Source organism: Lissotriton vulgaris, chromosome 3_1, assembly GCF_964263255.1.
Source record: "Lissotriton vulgaris chromosome 3_1, aLisVul1.2, whole genome shotgun sequence".
Lineage (NCBI taxonomy): Eukaryota > Metazoa > Chordata > Amphibia > Caudata > Salamandridae > Lissotriton > Lissotriton vulgaris.
Window position 1 is genome coordinate 140916171 of NC_141689.1, and position 23259 is coordinate 140939429.

A 23259-nucleotide genomic window follows, 5' to 3' on the forward strand; every position below is an offset into this window, starting at 1 on the left:
TGTGAATATCTACACAGACAGCCGGTACACCTTCGGAGTAGCGCATGACTTTGGCCTACTCTGGAGAGAGTGTGGGTTTTTGACTTCGCATGGAGTACATATCATGCACGGAGAACTAGTGCGTGATCTTTTGAATGCGTTACTTTGTCCAAAGAAAGTGGCGATAATCAAATGCAGTGCACATAAAAAGGTCACTGACAAAGTGGGACAAGGAAACGCTTTTGCAGACAGCATAGCAAGAGAAACGGCTATGTTAAGAAATGCCTTGCCAATGTATGTAGTGAAATCACAGGCAGAGCGTTGGCATAATGCTAGAAAGGAGATACTAGACATTCAGAAATCAGCGTCTGAAGCAGAACTTGCAACCTGGGCAGCAGAGGGAGTGCTGGATGATGAGGGTTGTTGGCGAAGCAAAGATATGGAAAGATGGAAATTGCCTGCAGCTTACTTGCAAGCGATGGTCCAAATGACACATGGATTGGCACATGTTGGAGCTCTTGCAATTACTCGATTGCTAACGCAAGTTTGGGAGCATCCTGAGATTGCTAATATGGCCAAAAGAGTAGTACAGACCTGTCTGATTTGTTTACAGCACAATCCTGCAAAAGGGACGCATACTCCGAAAGGAGGGTTTGTTCCACCTACTGCACCGTTTGAAGTACTGCAAATGGATTACATTCAGCTTGAGCGTTGCAATAATCTTAAGTATGTCTTAGTGGTGGTGTGTGCTTTCAGTAAATGGTTTGAGGCCTTCCCCACGAAGGATAATACAGCGCTGACAACAGCTAAGGTTTTGCTCAAGGAGTACTTCCCCCGCTACGGTGTTTGTAAATTTTTGTGGAGCGATAATGGTCCTCATTTTGTTGGGAAAATTGTGGAATATGTGATGAAGGGATTGGGAATTCAGCAGAAATTTCATGCTGTATTCCATCCACAGTCGGCAGGTCTTGTTGAACGATATAATGCTACTCTGAAATTAAAGCTAGCAAAGATTGTGGCCTCCACGTCTTTGAAATGGCCGGATGCTTTGCCTCTGGCATTGCTATCTATCAGATCAGTGCCCCATTCCCGAACTGGCCTCACGCCTTATGAAGTGGTGTTTGGAAGGCCTATGAATATATGGGGAGTTCCTAATCCTCGATTGTTACATGATGTGCCTTGTATAATGATGAACAATTATTTGGCACGATTAACAAATGATTTACTTTCTATTCATCAACAGGTTCGAGAAGCGCTCGCCGACAATTCCATTAGAGAAGCTCACAATCTTCGTCCTGGTGACCACGTGATGGTCAGGTCCTTTGAGAGAACAAGCAGCTTGGAGCCGAGGTGGCGTGGCCCCGAGCAGGTGTTGCTCGCAACTCGAACGGCTGTGCGAGTCACCAACAGGAAGCGGTGGGTGCATTCCACTCACTGCCGCCGTGTCTCTCCGGATCTGGTGAGCCCAACTGTGCTGTCTGATTATCGAGACATCTTGGACGAGGAGAAGAGCCCAGCTGTAACGTCTGCCGAATCGGAGGGAGCCTTCCCGGACCATATTGTATCTGGAAAAGAGAGATAGAACCTACGACCACGATAAGCAGTTGTTTTTTGTGCGAGACTGGTTGAGTTACCGCTCTGGGGTTTGTGAAACGGAAGCCGGGAATATCAAGGGGGGGATCTGTTCTGCCAAGTGTAGCAACACCCGTCTTGAATCTCGGAGAAGAAACCAACGGCTACCTCGGAGCTCAGCACTCATATTTTTATTTTGTAGTGGTTTTTTTGAGACATTTTGAACTTTGAACTATGGCATCTTCTGCAGTGCGAAACAAGAGAATTCTAGGTGCAGTACTATTCGTTTTGACAATTGGTGTGATAGCTGTGATAGCTTGGGTAGTAGAACTTTTGGTTCCAGTAAGAGAACATTTATTGTCAACTACCCCGATTCCATCTGAACATTTTCATTTTACTCTGCCTTATCATGAAGAACGACATAGACAGACTTATTTGAATAACAGCTTTATTCAGATTCTGCATCACACCCACAATATGACTAATACTTCGAACTGTTGGGTATGTGGGATGTTGCCTGGACATCAAAAGAAAGGGGGCACACCACTTATCCCACTCCCGTTCTCCCATAATGGGTCTTGTAATGCCTGGTACACACTTTTATTCACTTTGCGATGGCCAACGAAAGGTGGACTGCTTTTTCGACTCAACAAAATCTGCTTCAACGATGGAGATGGTTATCCACAAGCTGAAGGAACTAAGTTTGAATGGGAGGAGTACCGCCCCGACAACGTGTCAGCACCACGAATTTATAGTAATCAGAGGAATGTAAATATGTCCAGCTCACATGTGATTACTGTTATTGATACAAAAGCTGATCTTTGTGTTCGTAATAAAGGTACAATCCCAGTAGGAAGAAGTGAATGCAACACCACTCTTACCTTTGACACTCCAAATGGCATTACATTTGTGGCCTCCCGAAATACGTACTTTATATGTGGAAATAAAGGCTATCACCGTCTTCCTATAGGATGGTTAGGAACATGTTATATATCTTTTGTATTACCCCCTGTGTTTATTGCCCCACCTATGTGTCATAATAATTATATTCTGTATCATGATTTTATATTGAATAGAGTAAAGAGAGCACTAGTTCTTGAAGATATTGACCAGACCGACACTGCATTACAACAATATGTTGATTTTAATTTAGGCCTCTTTTCATTTGTTGGAGCTGCTTTGAACAGTCGAAAAATAAGACGGTTGACACGTGTTGTAGAAGCTGTTGCTAATGAGACAGCTTTTGCTTTAGGAAACTTAACAGAGGAACTTCAGATTACCAGAATTGTAACGCTCCAAAACCGCATGGTACTAGACGTAGTATTAGCTGATCGTGGAGGAGCATGCCGAATTATCGGAAGTAGTTGTTGTGTATACGTGTCAGATAATTCACCTTCTGTGTATGATGCAATATCTAAATTACATAAAATTGCTGCTGAGATACATTCTGATAATGGTACATGGACATTCTCGGGGTGGTTTTGGTCATTACTTAGTACTTGGGGTAGGAAGTTGCTGACGATTCTATGTGTAATAATTGGGATATTATTCTTTTTATGCCTCTGTATCCAGTGTGGCCCTGTGCTATGTTCTATGTGCCTTTCTGCTTGTATTCCATCCAAACGAGTTATTGCTCAAAATTAACAAATGATTCATAAAGAAGTAGCCCAAATTATGTCTATTGATATTGAAGATGAGTATTCTGATTACGTCCACTATGAGGTAGCTTCAGCTAAACGCTAAAATGCCTAGAGTGCAAAACAGGCGCTTGTTAGCCACTTTTCACTCACATACTTGAACTTGTACACCCACCTCTTATAAAGTGTTAAGGTTTTTATAGTGCTTGATTTGTAACAAATAATAAAATAAATAACAAGTGAATGGGCTCTAGACAGCAGGCCTTGTCCGCTTGCACTGCCCATTGCCGCTGTCGTAATTTGACGGTGATCGGGTTAGCGTTAAGCTTTGCTACACGTATTTCCCTTATCTTGACTATGGTTGTCGGAAGCCATTTTGTATGTATCCGCGGCCATTTTAGATGAATGCGCTGCCTCGTGGTCAGCATGCCCTTTTGTCCTTCCTCTGTACCACTGACCACTCGAGTTTGCCCAGCAACAGGCTATTTTTAGTATTGGTCAAGCTCACACATGCGCAGTTTAGTCTGGACAGTCATCACTTAGGAATGTTTCGCCAAACTGACCAGTGGTGTTATAGCTCCTCCCATGAGTTGGCTGTGTTCCAAAAATGACCATATATGTACCTAAAACTCTGTAATTGTATTCTGCCTACATTTGTATTACTGTAAACTGTATAAAAGAAGAACTTGCACCGATGTTCGGGGTGATACTTCTTGCATTACCAAAGGGTGCTGTAGGAATGTACCACCACCCCATGGGGTCTTAATAAAGTTGTCTTTTGCATTTTCTAGTTTCCGTGCCAACATCTGTTATGGTGTAGAGGGTATTCTATGGAGTATGTAGGCCTGGAGAACCCAATACCACACCGCTGTCAGCTACAGTACACAGCACAGCTAATATTCACACTCATACACGTGTTAGTATTCTGACAATTTCAGGACCCCGAAGTTTAAAGTCTTGCTTTGGTAGCAGGTATTAGTCATTCTTAACCTCTTCCGCGCTACCGCGTTTTCCCGCTGTGCGCTGGATTTTTTTAAATCACGCGTTACGTGACAAAGCCAGCTCGTCATGCGCGCAGCGCAGGTAACGCCCATGACGAGCTGGCTTTGTCATCCGCACGGAAGGGGTTAATGTCCATTGAATTAATACGCTCTAGTGCTCAGCTCTGAATTCGAAATAAATCGCCACTGTGTGGCAGACTGACATAAGCACCGGTGCCCACAAGTGTCGGTGCAAAAGCACCAGAAACCACACGCTCATATGACGCGCTGGTTCTTTGTCCCACTGGCGTCTTTAAATGATTCCATGAACTCAGCACGAGGTTCATCCACTCTACATGGTGGGACACAGACACTGGTTCGTAACCACTGGAGGCCTCCCTCCTCCATTCGTTGATGCAAAAAATTGCGCCACTGAACTCACGATCTCAAACTCTGGCAGGCTGGAGGCCGTGTCGAAAAAAAGGATTGACGGTGTGTGGTTGCGGGTACCTCCAACCACGAACAGATCTCTTCCCGCATGAGGGGGTGGCGAGGACATGTGCTCCTCCTGAGACATTTTTCCTCGGTCCCCATTCCACCATGCACATGGGAAACAATCAGTGCTTTAAATGGGCCGGTACTCACCGGTACTGAGTACCGGAACTTCTTATTTCTATCACCCTGAGTACCGGCACTTTTTCTACGGCCGAGGAGAGTACTGGTACTCCGGGAGGGTAGGCGCATTGGCCTCTAGTGGTAGTAGCCTTTCTCTTTGTTCAGCCAAATCACTTTTAAAGCACTGAGCTGAGCCCCCGCTGAACTATTCAGCGTGGGCTCATTTGCATGATATCTTAGTGTTCGCCATCATAATGTGTTGCAAGGAATCGAGGCAGCCCAGTTACAGCACAATGTGAAAAGCCATTGGAGGTTAAAAAGGCTTTAACCCCACCCGATTCTTTTGTGTGAGTGTCTGCTTGTGTGTCGTGTTTTCATGAGAAATATGACAAAATAAGGAAAGGTTAAAATATCACAGTTTGACTTTCATTTTGTATAAGGAATTAACCGGATTTGTTTATAAAAAGAAATTGCTCGTGTGTATTGCAACTTGTATATATGCCGAAAAACTTTGCATGTCTTGCATTTAGCCCCGCCCCTAGCTCCGCCCACTCGCTACATTTAAATGAGTACCTGCACTATTTTTTCCCCATTTAAAGCACTGGAACCAATGGCGGCTCCTCGAGGGAGAGCTGTGGGGTGGTGGGGCAAGGCGGGGGTGGGGCAGGGCGGGGCAGGTTGTGGGGTAGTAAACTCCTGCATACGGCCGAACGGAGTTAAGTAATTAAATAAAACAATTTGCATTGCGCGCTCTGCATCGCCGAGTATTTATTTATTTATTTACTTAACTCCGTTCGGCCATATGCCGGAGTTTACTACCCCTACCCTGTTCCTCCCCCACCCCACCTCACCACACCGCAGCACTCCCTTGAGGAGCCGCCACTGTATGGTTACATCACTCCCCAGCACACATGCTCTTGGCGGGAGCAAAGGGATAACTATGGCCAGAATATGTATGAATAGAATCATTTAAAACAAAATGAATCCTGTAACAGACCAAGGCCCACCGTAATCAAACAAAAACTTGAAAACACACATCACAGGGGCGTAGTGTAGTGTGGTCAGTAAGATGGGGAGTGGGGAAGAGTAGCTTCAGATCTTCCAATGAGCACGCTGGCATATAGTGTTAAAATCCATTCTCTGAATAGCAGTTATCATTTGCAATTGTTACAGTGCAGAAAATGAAATTAGTTTACCCTGCATGAGAACCCTGGCACGTAATCAATTTGTTACGGAACCATATTATAAAGTACTTATCTCGTACTATCACGGTTGAAGGGACCCGTGGCTAACTTGGTGGAGGAGCTGGCATAGTGCATTTTGCGTGGGGTTGTGGGAGAAACTGCCGGCGGGTGCAATCTTATGGACAAAATGGGAAAATAATGCAAGAAATGTCCTTTGAACATTCTGATGCTGGACACAGGAACTGTTGTTATTGTATAGGTAGCCTGCACAAGTGCACGTATAACCATTGGAAAGTTCCCCCCGCACAACTCACGCCCTCTCAAGCTAACCCTACCCTCGCCGCATCTAGGGCCTCATTTATGAGGATCCTTGAGCCATCGAACGTCACTTTTTGTGACGTTCCATGGCGCAGAAGCCTGCGTGATATTTATCAGGCAGCACTAAGCCACTTTTTTTGGCTTAATGCTGCCTGATAAATATCAGTTCCTTTAACGCAGTGTTCTGCGTTAGACGGGTGTGCAATGGGTGTTGCTGGGGGCGTTCCCAGCAACATCCATGGCCTTTTAACACTGCCTCATATTTACGAGAAATCGTACATCTGAGGAAGTGTCAAAAGGTTACTCTTCCCCAGAGGAGGTGTAGGGGAGGCGTAACGGAAAGAAATATCTTTATTTCTCCTCGTTTTTTCCTTTTTCTATGTGTGCTGCATTCTGCAGCACACAATGAAAGAGGAAAAGCCTCTTGAGATTATTTTTGTACAGAAAGGTTTCCCTTCCTGTCCAAAAATAATCATCCCCTCAACGCAGGCACCCTTGCACATTGTGCAAAAGTGCCTGCGTTGGCACAGGCAGTCCATTGTGCGCCGGCGCAGGGGAAAAGGACAGGAATGCGCAGTATCTTATAGATACAACGCATTCCTGCCCTTTTCTTTTGCCGTAGGGCAGCACAGCAGGAAGGTCTGCTGTGCTTCCCTATGGCAAAACCTCATGAATGAGGCCTCCAGCGTGTACAGTGTGCACATAGAGGTGGTTTGTTGGAACTGGCCCTTCTTGCAGGGTCATCCCCAAACTTTTTGCTTCTTCCTCCCTTATATTTCCTGACCCGTGGCTGTTGGCAATAGGACTCTGCGCACTTTACCACTGCTGATCAGTGCTTAAGTGCATATGCTCTCTGTGTAAATTGTTATTATGATTGGATATACATGATTGGCATATTTGTATCACAGAGAAGTTCCTAGTAAAGTGCACTGGGTGTGCCAGGTCTGGTGATGACAAATGCTACTAGTGGGCCTGCAGCACTGATTGTGCCACCCACATGAATAGCCCTAAAATGGTGTCTCGGGCCTGCCACTGCAGTGCCTGTGTGCAGTCTGTGAACTGCCATGTTCTCCTGGTCAGTGTCCCCACTGATCAGGCCTAACCCTTCCCTTTTTGTGCACATTAGTCACCCCTATGGAAGGCCCAAGGTACCCCCCTGGGCAGGGTGCAGTGTTTGTGAAAGGTAGAGCATGTACTGGTGCAGGTGACATGCTCTGGTAGTGAAAGGCAGCCATTTTCGTTTCTCACTATTGTAAGGCTATCTTGCTCAATAGGTTAACATGGGGGATGCTGGCTACAGTGGCTACCAGCATTTCTTCTCATAGGAACAAGATAGGACATAAGAGTCTAGTATCCCTGAACTCAGAATTTAATAGCACATCTTTTAGGAAAGGTGTTTTTTAAATCCTGTGTATGAGAACATCACTTTTAGAAAGTTGCTGTTCTCTTGTCTGACCCTTCTGTGTGCCTTGGCCTGTTTGTGTATTGACTGTCTGGTTTGAGAGTGACAGGGGCTGGGGATTCCCCAGGAGGCTGGCTGAGTCAGCCCTAGGCTGAATGACTGCATTTGCAACTTGAGTGGTGGGAGGAGATAGAACCTGGGCCTGAATAGGGCTGTGCCTGCCTTCCACAATGCTGGCTCCCTCTCCTGCTGGGCAGCTGACGACCCTGCCCCTCACTCTGAAAGGAAAGGAGAAGCCAGGAAAACAAAGTGCTCAAGAAACACCCAGAACTGGTTCAGACCGGGCTCAGGGCCCACATGCACTATGAGAACAAAGACTTTTAGGGGTATAAGTACAGGACCCCTGACAACAGAAAATTAGATCATCCTGGAATCAAGAAGGAATCTCTGCCAAGGAGAAAGCTGAATCTGAAGAAGGAAGACTGTCCTGCTGTTGCTCTGCTGGACTGACCTGTTGCTTTGCTGCCAAGGAGAGGGGAAGGACTTTGCTGTTGTGCCGTGTCCCCTGTCTTGAAGGAATCTCCAAGGGCCTGAGAAGAGCTGGCTCCCTGTTCTGAAATCCTAGGAACAAAAGGACTTCAGCCCCAGCTTCCCTGAACTCTGCTGAGAGAGTTCTGTCCTTCTTAGAGTCCTTGATCCAGTTGTGGGGCCTCTGGAAGTTGCACCTGTGCTGGGAAGCTTGAAACTAAGCTTGAGAGACTTTTTGCAATTGAAAAGTTATCGCATCGCTTGCTGTGGAGCGCATCCCAGACAGTGCAAGAAATTTCCCGCCGCTACGAAGGTCAATATCGTCTCAGCGCCTGTTGCCGCTTTCAGAGCGGTCGCATCCTTCGCTGACGGGACGCACCCGATCAGTGCTGGAAGCCTAACAACGCTGCGAGTGTCGTCGCAGAGCCTGTCATCGCTGGGTGAGATCGCCGCACTGAGGTGCCGGGTTTTTAGAGACCCGGTGGTGCCAGGGGACCACACCCGAAGACCTCTGGGTTCTCCCTGTTCTGGACTACAGAAACACAGAGTCTTCTAGTTGAAGTCAGAGATCGAGGTTTATTGGTTGCAACCAAGTAACATGTGTCCTAGAATTACAACAGCATGGGCTGGAAGTTCTCAGGAGACTGTTCGTTTTTACAGAACCAGCCTTCTCCTTATATACAGAAATAACAGCTGCGGGCAAGAATTCTTGAGTTTATGATATGGTTATACACATATTTCTACAATAATACAAAGAGCGGAGTCATGCTGGTCAGCACATATTTTAGATGTCCGGATCGTGATGGATTACCCCGCCAGGCCCAGAATTCCCATCAGATATCGATGAAACACCAATAAGGTCGGGCACCCTCCTGTCGTAAAACTGGTCATAAACAAGAATCATGGACAGGTGTATGTGTATGGAAAACATGGTCTGTATGTAGTGAATGGTTTATGGCATGTTGTGCCTTGATGCTATCTTACTCGGCCACTGGGCAAGGAGCTGCCCAAACAGGTTTGGCTGGAGGCAGTGGAGTCAGCTCGGCCAGGTCATGGGGAAGTCAGCTACGGTGGACGTGTCCTTTCAGATCAAACTCGGCCTTAATCAATTGACTATATGAGGGCAAGTCATAAGATGGATGTCGTTTACAAAATGGAGTCTGAGGGTTCGGAACGGAAACCACGATTTAAGGGTGTTAGCATCATTCAATCATGACGCAAATGCATAGGGATAATGTCCTAATCATTACCGGTCCGTCGATACCAAATTCGTCATGGTACGATGATATTTTGTGATACGAGTGTTTGGACCTCGATATCGGTGGAACAGCAGGGTCCAGAATTTCAGTACCACAGACCCTCCTTTTGCCCTCATATCAGGCAGTAACTTATGCTAATCTGAGTCCAAATCTGTTTTGATGAATTCATGGAGATGCTGCTGTAGCATCATTCTGTTGCTCAATTCGTCCCTTGATACAGGCTTCCTTACACATGAAGTAGCACAGAGGCCACATATTGCAGGAGCGCACTGTACAAACAGACAGAACATAAACAGAACGGCCAGGATCATCCCAATGAAGATCAGAGTTTTCCATCCCCAGGCAGAGATCAGTTCCCACAGCCACCCTAGCAAGGACCAATCCCCTTTCTCCACGTGAAGGGAATCCGAGATTTTGTGTAATTTGGAGATGGCCTGGTACACTGTCGGAGCATTGTCAGTGATGAAAATGCAGCAACTAGATTGGATCACTCTACATACACCACCACGGTCTGCAAGTATGACATCTAGGGCAACCCTGTTCTGAAGGGTCATAAGTCGATCCGACTGAAGCTCAGCTGTCAAGTTGCTAAGGGCACCAGCCGTTTCAGTCACGGCGGACTCAACTATCCTCGTCAATTGTCGAATGTTCCTGCTGTTCACCATAGGCCCCCAAAATGGCAGAAAACCCTTTGCAAAGTCCCCAAACTCTTGACCCGCAGTGTCGTCTTGACTCACGACACCCCTAGCTGTCCTTGTCCGATGGTAATCTGCCCCGGCCGTGTAGGTGGGTGGCAGCAGAAACGAGATAAAGCATGTGCCCGAGAAGTCAGGGGGCAACCATGTATAGGCTTTGTCTTGGCAGACGAAATAGGTGCCTATAGCCGCCAAGAATGGAGGGGAAGTTCAGGAGGCAAACACATATGTTTCCGTGCATACGCTCTTCCCCAACTGAGCTTTGGGATCCCTGCCAATACCTTGCAGACATAAGTGACCTCGGTGGGGCACTATCCAGACTGGGGAGGATTTCTTTGTTTTCTGGCTTTTATTCAAAGAGATCCCGTATTTAGTTACATTCCAACGGCTGTAGGGAGTGAGTTCATCTTTAGGAATCGTTGGATACGTGTCAACATCCCTACTCATATTTCTTATTCCTACCACTAGTGCCTTGTTGCTGGAATCGCTCTCTGTGGAACGGGGCGGGTATGGTTCTAGGGCGAACAGGAACATGGTCTGGAAAGCCCACAGAAAACCATAATAACTGAATGGCAGGATGAAGTATGGAATGCCCTTATCTGTCGTGTGCGGCATGAGTCCACAGATCCAACAATTCGATGTGTTCATTATAGACTGGTGCTGGTGTAGGAGCTGGATGAAGGAGTTATTTACGAACTCTAGTCTTCTGGCAGACTCGTGTTCAGGAAGAGGGTGAAAGGAGTGTAAAGAAACAGTTGGAGGAGGTGTGGGCTGAGTGTTGTTTGCAAAGGTGACTCGAAACGTGGATAAAGTATAACCAATCAAGAACATCGTTATGCTACATTTCATCAAAATACATATTATCAAGAATCTCCTTCTTGCCATCACAGTGCACATTTTCTTGTTAAAGGTTATGTGTCTAGCAGGTCTCTCTACCCTCGGAAACTCCATCCTCTGGTTGCTGCCCGCGGTGGGAGGTTGCTTCTGCCAAGATGTGCGCTCTGTCCAGTCCGGGGTAATTCCGTCAGACCGACCAGAACCGTTGACCTAGGCGTACCCGGCTGCACTCCTCAGACTTCAACCGCGGCCCTAGCAGCAGAACCGGATGGCGGTTCGAAAATCAAAAATGAGCTAGTTCCCTGGGCGAGAGAGCTGTCAAATCAAAAACAGTTCATGGGAAAAAGGGAAAATCGCACTAATTTGATTATGTCAGTTCCTTGGTCTTGACCTCAGATTATATCGTTCTTTCCCAGGTACGGTGTGATCTTCATTCAGTGTTTCAGGTTCTGTCATGTCCAACTGCATTGACGGTGGCACAGATCCTTGCAAAATACAATCGCTCTCTTTGTCGGTCCCAGTTCCTTTTAATCGTGCATCGCTGAAGGGGACAAAGCGAGGTATGAACTCTGTCTCGGAATCAGCGACTCCTTGCCGGACCCACCAGTCATATGGAAGGGGCAGCGGGACCCTTTTGCAATGGTCGCCGTGCACCCAGTGTTTTTTCCCGTGGACGCGTACTGCAGAGCGGGTAGATAGCAAGACCTGGAAAGGTCCTGTCCAGCGAGGCTCCTCGTTCTTTGTTCGCCTGAAGTTTCGAACTATAATCCAGGAGCCAGGTTCGATGGCGTGGCCTGGATCATCAGACGCCCGTGGAGAAGAGCTGTGGACCTGTTGATGTAAAGCATGCAGTTTAGTTGTCAATTCGTGCAAATAGTCAAACAGTGTGGGGTACTCTATTTCACTCAATCTCTTGGGTCTGGGCACACCCCAGATGTTAGCTGCGCGGCCGAACACGATTTCATGTGGGCTAAGTCCTCATCTGGAATGGACAATCATTCTGGTGGACAGGAGTGCTAAAGGCAGGGCGTCTGGCCACTTGAGACCTGTGCTGGCTTGGATCTTGGCCAATTTCAATTTTAGCGTGCCATTATAGCACTCTACCAATCCTGCCGATTGGGGGTGGTTTGCAGCGTGAAATTTCTGGTGGATGCCTAGACACTCACACACTCTCTTCATTACTCGTCCCACAAATTCACTTCCATTATCACTCCAGACAATCCTAGGCATGCCAAATCTAGGGAAGAATTCTTTGACAAGGGCTTTGGCAGTTGACAATGCAGTGTTGTCCTTAAGGGGGTACGCTTCTACCCACCTGGAGAAGGCGCAAACGACAACAAGCACATATTTTAGGTTATTGCACCTCTCCATGTGAATGAAATCGAGCTGCAAGACCTCGAACGGGTACGTTGGAGGCGCAATATGACCAACTGGGGTTGGGGTTCCCCTACCGGGATTGTGCTTCAAACACACCATACAGTTTCTGACCAGATTCTCTGCACATTTTGGGATACCACTATTCTGCCATACTGGGGCCAACAGTTTACATATTCCTTTCACACTGATGTGCGCCATTCCATGAGCCATCGTCACCACTGCGAGCACATAGGCGTTAGGTAACATCCATCGCTGATGTTCTGACAGGTCGACCCAACAACCATTCGCATCTAATCTACCCTTGCTTTCTCTCCATTCATTCACCTCTTTCTCAGTAGCATCAGCTTGTATAGATTTTACGCTTTCGATGGTGTCCTCACACATACCCACATCAGGGGTCCATCTAGCAGGACCTACAACATACATCCAACTCATTGTGTTCCTTGCAGTCTCTTTCGCGACCTCATCAGCAAATGCATTCCCTCGACCAACATCATCTTGAATCTTTCTGTGTGCACTGCATTTCACAATTGCAACTTGTAGGGGCAAGGTCAGTGACTCGAGAAGGTTGTGTACTAGCTGGCTGTGTTGAATTTTTGCACCATGTGACGTTAGGAACCCACGTTTACGCCACGATCTTCCAAAACTGTGGGCTACGCCAAAGGCGTATTGGCTATCAGTATACACATTCACTCGTTTTCCTTTCGCCAACATACACGCTCTTGTAAGTGCGACTAACTCTGCTGCTTGCGCGGAATTGTGGGGGATGCGAGCTGTCTCTACAATCGTGTGTGATGTTGTCACGGCATATGCTGCAGTCGTATCACCATTTGGCAACTTGAAACATGGACCATCAACCCATAACGCATCATTACATTCAGGGAGGGGAGTGTCCTGCAAGTCTACTCTCCCTTTTGTCTCTTCCTCTGTCCTAAAGCAGCAATCATGTTTTTCAACCTCATCTGTCTCTGCTGGAATGGGTATTAACGTAGCAGGGTTGAGTGTATCACACCTCTTTATGTGAATGTGACTTGCTAACAGTGTCAATTCATAGCTGGATAGTCGAGCACTAGTTAGATGTTGTGTTTTCGTCCTGTTTAGTAGGATATCTACTGCATGTGGGACCATAACGATCAGAGTATTATTCATGACTAGCCCAGCAGACTGTCGAATACAGACAGCTGCTGCAGCAGTGGCCCTCAAGCAACTTGGTAATGCCTTAGCTACAGGATCTAGAGTCGCAGAGAAATACGCACATGGGCATTGTTTGTCCCCAAAGTGTTGCGTCAAGACTGATAATGCGCAACCTTCCTTCTCATGGACATATAATGTAAAAGGCTTGCTGTGTCGGGGTTGCCCAATACAGGAGCCGAACATAATGCCTCACGCAACTCATGGAAACTTGTCTGACAGTCTTCAGACCAAGGCAAAGGATTGGGTGTGTCTTTACGCATTAATGCCAGCAAAGGTTTGGCCAATAGTGAGAAGTTTGGTATCCATTGTCTACAGTACGATGTAATGCCCAAGAAGGCACGCGCTTCTCTTTGTGTCCTTGGGACACTCAGTTCTGCAATTGCCTGTATTCTTTCTGGGGTCAGTCTCCTTCCCTCCTTCGATAAGATGTGACCTAAGTAGGTTACTTCTTGTCGACAAAATTGTAATTTGGAAAGCGAGACTTTGTGCTTCATGTCACATAAATGATGTAACACTGACAACGTCGTTTGTTTGCAAACTTCTTTGGTGTCTGCAGTGATCAGCAGATCGTCCACATATTGAATTAAAGTTGCACCATCCTGCAGAACAATTGTGTCTAGTTGTGTTTTCGGAGCCTGACTAAATATTGATGGACTTTCACAGTAGCCCTGAGGAGCGCGTCTAAAGCGGAAGCTTCGTCCTCCTAAATTGAAGCCAAAGATATCTCTGCTCTCCTCGGCAATCGGGATGCTGAAGAAAGCGTTCTTCAGGTCAATCACTGAAAGCCAATTGGCTGAAGCTGGAACCATTGTCAATAAGGCAGTAATGTCGGGACGACTGGAAACTGTGGTACAACGATCTTATTCACTTCCCTGAGATCAATCACAAATTGGTACACAGGGGGCTGCGAAGGATCCGTACGCTTTAAGACAGGCAAAACAGGACTGTTACAAATGTTGCCTGTTGTCTCTTCGATGACATCTTTCTCGATCAGATCGTAAACGATCGCTAACAAAGCCTTTTCATATTCGTTTGATATTCTATATTGGGGAATGCGTGGTAACCTAACATTAGCTTTCAATGTTATGACATATGGCGCTATTTCCAAATGACCTACATCATTAGAACCATTCGCCCAAAGTACATCCGGTAGGGATGACAATTCAGTCGGAATATCTTCCTTTGCCAAATACATCGGGGTAATCACTTTCTTACCAAGGGTAAGTTGTACTCCCGAAGGAGAACAGTATAAAGTCGCATATAATCTCTTTAACAAATCCAAACCTACCAAATTTTCACCACAACCTGTTGTAAGAATGAGGGGTGCTTCTAATTCGCATGGGCCAACAGAAAGGGGCATGGGACTGGAGATCGGGTTTCTAACAGGGGCGCCAGAATAACCTACTGAAACATACATTTCGCCAGACAAAGGTGCGCCAGGAAGTTTTGAGTGCATAATAGAACTTTTTGTAGCACCAGTATCCAGAAGAAATGGCTCCGGCACTCCGGATGTAATCACCTCGACATAAGGTCCATTCTGATCTACTGGAACTGAAACAACTCCCTCTCTTTGTCCATGGCTGTCCTAGTAATTATTACCCTCATTCTCGTTTTCTGCGTAATAGTCATCTGCATAGTACTGAGCTGACCTGGAAGACGCATTATTCTGTTGGTCAAAGCTATTCATGGAATTTTGAGGCGGAAAAGAAGGGGTATTCTGGGGGAAATTTCCACGGCCCCTACCTCTAGGAGCCTGTTGAACACCTCTACCTCTTGTACCGGAAACACCGTTTAAGCATCGCGCAAGAGCTGGACAATTACTTTTGAAATGACCCTCTTCTTTGCAATAGGCACATTGATTCGGGCCATACGGAGAACGCTGATGGGAAAACTCGTTTCCTTGCGCGTTTCTCGAATACTGCTGTGGTTGCTGATAATTGGGCTGACTAGGAGTGCGAGGCGGATAGGCTTGCTGGAGAAGAACTTTAGTTTTTAACTCTTTAGTCTTTTTGTCTGCCTTATCTAGCTCGTCTTTGCGCCTATTTTCGTAGTACTGGGAGGTGGCTAAAATCTGCTCTGACGTGGAAACAGCCCAAGCACTCTCTGAATCTTTCAATTTATTGCAGAGTTCGGGAAGCAAATTATGTACAAATTTGTCCACAAACAATCTTTGGCCACCCTCGGTAGCCATATCCTGACCACTATGATCGACGAAGGTCTCCTCAAATCTCGTGAAAAAGTCAGACACATTCTCATCTTTCTTCTGCTTGCATGCAGATAGCTTGTCCCAATTTACACGTAATTCAGGCATTAACGTTTTCATGTACGTAATAATCCTACCGGGAAGTTCTGCTATTAAAGGCTCGGGTTTAGAACCACCGACTTGTCTAGCATCGGTAGCAGTAATGTTAGCCCATGAGTCACCTAGTTCTTGATCATGATCTGTATGACGAATTTTACTCCATAAAGGATGCGGAACAACATTCCCGAACAACATGTCTACATCCGCTAAATTCATTATACATGAGCTGGCGGTCTGTGATAACTCCTTATAATATCCTGCAGGATTTTTACGTGGATCGGGTAGTGTCTGCTTGAGTGCTAGTACTTCAGATCTTTTCCAGGGGACATGAACCAGTACACGCTGGAAATGCGGTGGAACAGGTGGTTGTGCATTCGCATCACCTTCCCTCCAAACTGGAGGAACTTCTCTTATAGGGTATTGTTGTGCCTTTTTCCTACCTGACACATCATCCTCATACAGTGATCTAGACACATTTCCCTTACTCCTATAGGATAATAACAGATCTATTGCTTTTTCAACATCGGCACCTACAATCATGCCTTCATAGAATTTGAAACGCATACGAAATAATTCCTGCATTTTGCGTTTGGGATCGTTTGTCTCCAAATCTTCACAAAGATATACACACATCTCTTCAAATACGTATCTCTGAGTGGGCGCATCCCACTGACGGAAAACTTCCATAACGGACTGAACATCATATTTAGCAGTGTCAGTAACCCATTTGCGTGCTAACTCATTTAGCACTTCTCTTTCCTCGTAGTCGGGCAGTTGACTACGCAACTGTCTACGTCCTGTTTTAGGGGTCGTTTTAGGCGACCCAAAGAAGGGTGAGAATAGACCAGTGACAGTACTTGCCATTCTCTATCTGACAGAAGGAGAAGCTTGCGGCGAGGCAGATGCGCCAGAAAAGACAGGCTGATGTAAAGAGGAAGTCGAAGCAACAGCAGAAGAAGTCGAAGCAGTAGCAGAAGTAGTATCAGGATTAACAGGTGGAGCGGTAGGCAAAGTTGTAGAAATAGATGGAGTATGTAGCAAAGGCGGCGGCCCTTGAGAAGGCTGCGCCGGAGAAGTAGGAACCAGCTGAAGAGGAGCTGGTGCTTGTGCAAGAGCTGCATTTCGTGCACTGGGGCGTGGTATAACAAAGCGCTTTGGGGGTGCAGTAGCGTCTAACGCATATAGGGGTGGTGAGCTTAATAAGTGGGACATTAACGGATCTTTCTCTGATGTTCCCTTTGAGCCTTGTTCCTCATGTGGTAACATCGGGTAGCATTTATCTACTGCTAGTTTCTTGCTCCTAAGCATTCGTTCACTTTCTTGTTCTTCCTCATTATCCCTGTATGCAACGGCGGCTTGCACCATTGACATACCTCTTTTATTTCTCTTTGCTAATTTTATTTCTTTCGGTTTGGCTTCTTTGCGCCATAAGCAAAAAGAGTCAAACATCGCCGGCCGGGCTTTCTTCTTGAACAATTTGACCTCGAGGTTGTCTAATACTTCTGAGTCAAAACTACCATATTGGGGCCATTTTAAAACACCATCCTTGCGGGTGTATTTTATCCATACTTCATTATACGTGATAGGACCTACTCCGTGCTTTATATATAACTCATATGTTGGAGTTCCAATCGGAGGAACCTGACACAAATCCTCTAATCGGGAGTCCCTACTACAACCAAGACAAAACAAGTTTCCAAGTCTGCTAAGACCAGGCATCTTCGCTCACTAGTCTAGCTTCAAACTTCAAGGGATTATCTAATTATGATATTGTCGCGAATACACGAATCCCTCGGTTTTGGTGCTTGCAAGAACCAATACAAACCGTATCTCTGGGATACCAAGACTAAGAACCAAACTAAGGACTGGGAGACGCTCCACTTATACTTAACTGAATATTGAAGATCGGTGACGTCACTAGACGACTCGTCTATGGTTTCGCTCTACCAAGGATCACTGGGTCCAAAACAGGGCGATGGTCAGGGCAGCAGTCCCTCGTAGCCGTCGGGACGCGGGAAACCTCGCAGCAAAGACCTTCGGAACCACGTCGACATGCAGGGGTCGCTGAAGTGGCTGGCCTTCCTCCGGAATTTTCACACAAAGCTCCTCACGAACATCTGGCTTGGACCGTCACCGCTTGATATCGCCTCGAGTTGGGTGCCAACTGAGGTGCCGGGTTTTTAGAGACCTGGTGGTGCCAGGGGACCACACCCGAAGACCTCTGGGTTCTCCCTGTTCTGGACTACAGAAACACAGAGTCTTCTAGTTGAAGTCAGGGATCGAGGTTTATTGGTTGCAACCAAGTAACATGTGTCCTAGAATTACAACAGCACGGGCTGTAAGTTCTCAGGAGACTGTTCGTTTTTACAGAACCAGCCTTCTCCTTATATACAGAAATAACAGCTGCGGGCAAGAATTCTTGAGTTTATGATATGGTTATACACATATTTCTACAATAATACAAAGAGCGAAGTCATGCTGGTCAGCGCATATTTTAGATGTCCGGATCGTGATGGATTACCCCGCCAGGCCCAGAATTCCCATCAGATATCGATGAAACACCAATAAGGTCGGGCACCCTCCCGTCGTAAAACTGGTCATAAACAAGAATCATGGACAGGTGTATGTGTATGGAAAACATGGTCTGTATGTAGTGAATGGTTTATGGCATGTTGTGCCTTGATGATATCTTACTCGGCCACTGGGCGAGGAGCTGCCCAAACAGGTTTGGCTGGAGGCAGTGGAGTCAGCTCGGCCAGGTCATGGGGAAGTCAGCTACGGTGGATGTGTCCTTTCAGATCAAACTCGGCCTTAATCAATTGACTATATGAGGGCAAGTCATAAGATGGATGTCGTTTACAAAATGGAGTCCGAGGCTTCGGAACGGAAACCACGATTTAAGGGTGTTAGCATCATTCAATCATGACGCAAATGCATAGGGATAATGTCCTAATCATTACCGGTCCGTCAATACCAAATTCGTCATGGTACGATGATATTTCGTGATACGAGTGTTTGGACCTCGATACCGGTGGAACAGCAGGGTCCGGAATTTCAGTACCACAGCACTGCTTGCTTGCGGACAGCATCACGTCGCTGTGAGTGTCGTCGCAGAAGCCATTGCATCGAGGAGCTGCGAGAGAGAAGATCACCGCTGGTTCGCGCATCATCGCCCCAGAGATCGTCGCAACTCCACAGATCGCCGCACCGTGCCTTTGCGAGAACAAACTTCCTACGGAACCTACGCACCGGAATTCATACAAGTGGCCTTCCTCCCCATACAGACCGGATTCGTCGCAACACGCTCGCTGCTGCAGCGGGGCTGTCGCATCGCCTCCCCAGGGTCTCAGGAGCAACGCATCGCTTGTTTTCCACTGCACCAGCTTCTGCTTTTGGAACTTTGTTGCAACTAAAGGTACTGTGTCTGAAACGTGATGCAACTGTGAACTTTTCTCGCAACTTTGGATTATTTTATCGCAACCTAAAGAACTTTTTATTACAACCTTAAGAACTCTTTTGAAACCATATTCTTGAACTGTGTATGTTGGATTTTTGTCGTTTTGGTCTTGTGTAGTTTAGATTAAATACCTTTATTTTTCTAAGCTGTTGTGGAGTCAGTTTGTGGTGTTTTCACTGTGTTACTGTAGGTGTTGGTACAAATACTTTACACATTGCCTCCTGAATAGCCTTGACTGCTCGTGCCAAGCTACCTAGAGGGTGAGCAGGGGTTATCTCAGAGGGTTTCCTCCTTACCCTGTCTAGAATCAAGGGTCCCTATTTGGACAGTGGTGCCTACCTCTGACAACTAGAGACCCCCAGTTCTAACATGGTTTATGAGGAACTCTGCAGTCCCTGGATCGGCCCTGTGCTTCACCATCGCCAAGGCTGCAGAAACAAGCATTTGCATTGCAATATGTCTCGCAATTGCGAGATTTTGACCTATATGCATAAAATAAAAGGCATTGTCATTTACAACACCAATAGGTCAAAGTATTTAAAATGTGAGACCTATTGCATTGCAAATGCTTGTTTATTGTTATTGTTACAAGTGTTCTGACTACACTGTTGATGCATCTTATCATTGCACTGATAGCAGCCACAGCGATACCACGGGTAATGTAATTTGTTGTGGGGGTCTCTGCTGCGCTGTTGGTAGCAGCTATCTTATCGTTTGCATAAAATCTAATAAACGCATTCTAAAAAAACATCGCTAGAGAAACATTATGAATTATTTCTATGGACGTTTGTTATTTCTTGTCGTTTATTGGTAACTTTTCGTCATCATTTGCAAGCATTTGTGAGTCGGGGTTTGCTCAGTTCCCCAACCCCCATGCACGCTGCTCCTTCCCCCACACACTGTGGAGGCTGAATCCACTCGGAAAGGAAAACTGCAGTACAGTAAAAAAAAAAAAAAGTATTTATTTCTGGTGGAGAGTTTTTTCTTTTCTCTGGCAACTTGTTTGCTTTTGAAGTGCCCCTTTAAATGTGAATGACTCCTGGCCCAAATGTTCCTTTTTTTCTGATTGAAAGGCTGTAAAGCGTCCCTTGAAACAGGCCCCGACCCCTGCTTCACTCCTTGTCCATGAGACTCCTTGGCAGGCCTGATGAGGCCTTTCCGCTGTACTTTTCCAAACTCCAAGGACTAAACCCCACCATGGATTCGTTTAAAGACCCCGCAGGGACACACATCTGCGTTCTGTACCACCCAAGGCTTCCGGAAGGGTCTCCCTAAGAGCCTAGGCACACTCACACCAGAGCTGGCAGAGCTGAAACACACCTGGCACCCAGGGGCAAGATACAACAGTCTGCCATAACCCACTGGGCCAAGCAAAGGCTCGCGCCAAGAATCCCTCAAGACACATTATTTTCCGTTCTTTCCCCGGTTCCAGACACATTTTCTGTACAAGCAGCGCAAGGAACGCAAAGCACTCGAGGAAGGAGCCAAGGTATCTAAGTAAAGAATGAAATATGTTAGACTAGTAAGGACATGCTGTTGGTTTGAATTCAGCGCCAAGACACCCGTTCACTCTCCATTACGAAACAACACGTCAGCAAGAGACGCGCCGTCAGCGGCTCAGTGCCCATGGCGAGGGGGGATGCAGCTGATAGTGCCGGGGCACAGACAGCGGCGCACACCCCCCGCTCAGGGCCGGCTCCTGGGCCACTGAACACAAAGGGATCTCTGACCCCCAGGTGTGACCCCCCTCTCCTCATGAAACCAGGGGCCGCTCAGAGTAAAACAACTGCAGTCAGGACGAGAGAGTCGCTCTTTCGTGTAATGCTGACCTGAGGGGGGGGGGGGCCTTCGGTTTCTTTGGGTTCTCAATAACCACATCTGATACACCTTTCTTGTCTCCCTATTGGTGGGCTGTCTCTGCTCTCTCCGTGTCATTGGACTCCTTGTGACTGTCACCTGACTGGGTCAACAAGCTGCGTTTGGGATTCATTTCATATTACCTATCTTGCTTCCATTTCTAACGATAATGGCATTACTCCTAGTCCTACTCCCTCGCCTTCCTTCAGTACAATTGAGGCCCCGCCTCCCACCCAGACCCACCCCCAGCATAAAAACTCTGCCCGCCCCCACCTCCACCTGTACATAAACAAGCCGAGCTAGCACTCAGTTGAACCGCACCGGGAGGGAGGGAGGGTCCTTGAAGGAAGGCGAGGGAGTAGGACTAGGAGTAATGCCATTATCATTAGAAATGGAAGCATTACCTCCCGTCCCTCCCTCGCCTTCCTTCAGTACAATTGAGGACATAGCAAGCAGAAGAAAACAGGGACGGACAACTGAGTGACAAAGAACACAAAACAGTGCCCAAAACACAGCAGAACAACATCCCTGGCCTCGCAAAGAGGACAAGACCCTGAGGCCCGAACCCCCAAAGGAGGAACCACCCCCACAAGAGGAAGAGCCATCAAGAACGCGGACCGAAACCCCCAACCAGAGTTGGACCACAGCGAATAGACAAAGAGACCCCCACCCGGAAGGACTCCACAACCAGCAGGCCCCACAGCAAAAGATGCCGGACAGCCAAACCGAGCAAACGAGACCCCACAGCCAAGAAAGGAGCAGGACAGAACACAGGCAAAAGCAACCTGTGACAGAGCCAAAACGCCGAGCCACAGGAAGGGACAAAGAAAGGAACCGGACCCAAAAGCAACAGAGTCGAACAGCCCAGACAGAAAGGAAACATCCAAAAACAGGGCCCAGAACAACCCCAAGCGCCCTGCAGGGGCCATGGCAACCAAAAAACAAGGCCCAAAGGCAAAAGCCGCAACCCAAGACCCCCAAGGGGCCCAAAGGGAGGACCGGACAGGACATCCAACACCAGCAGCAAAGACCCCGAAGGGAAGGACCCGACAGGCCAGGGAACAAACACCCAGACCCGGAAAAAAAAGAAACAGGCAGCAGACCCCAGGCAACACGCAAGGAAGCCAGGAGCACCAAGAAGCTGGAAAGCAACACACTGCACTCGCAGAGGGGCCACCGACAACCCCAGCAGGACCCCAGCCGGAGGGAACCTCCACACCAAAAGGAGGCCAGCACCACAGGAACAACACCCAGAGCAGAACAGCAGGACCAAAAAAGGCCAGCAAACACCAAGCAGAGGACAGCCAAGAGGAGGACCGAGGGGAAGCCTGCAAGCCACCGCCAACGAAACAGGAACCCCCAACACAGCCCAGACCAGCTGCACAACAGCCAGGCAGCAGGGCAAACCCCGCACAGAACCCAGGGGAAGGACACGAAACTCCAAAGGGCACGAAGCCACCAGAAGGAACCTCCACCGAGCGACACACAACCCGGACAGGAGAGGAAAACAAGGAGCCCAAGGCCAACGGAGGGCAACCAACAACCCCCGAGCACAGACCCACAGCGCCCGCACCAGAAAGGCCCAAGCAACGTAAAAGGCAGGGCAGGGAAAGGCACACCGAAGAGCCAGAGGCCCAGGAGAGGGCCAGACGCCCCCCCAAGACCCGGGACCCCAGCCCAGAGACCCTAACCGGGCCACCCAGGCCGACCGCGGCGCCACAAACAGGACCACCACAGGGAGGCCCCAAAGACCCACCAACAGTACAGACACCGGGAAGGAAGGACCCAGCATAACAGAACTGCCAGCACACAGGACACCCACAGAGGCAGAGAGCCGACAGCCCCAGCACCCAGACCAGAGTCCCCAGAAACAGGACGCAGGCAACCAAGGAACAAGGACCAGAACCTGGACCCACCCAGGACGCGGCAAAGGACAACGCCACCGGAGCGTCAGACGGAGCCAACACCCATAGACCCGCAGAGAGCCCCGAAAGGGCACCAGGGCAAGGCCAAAAAGGCCGCAACAGCAACCAGCAAGTGGACCCCCGGGAGAGCAGCAGGAACCA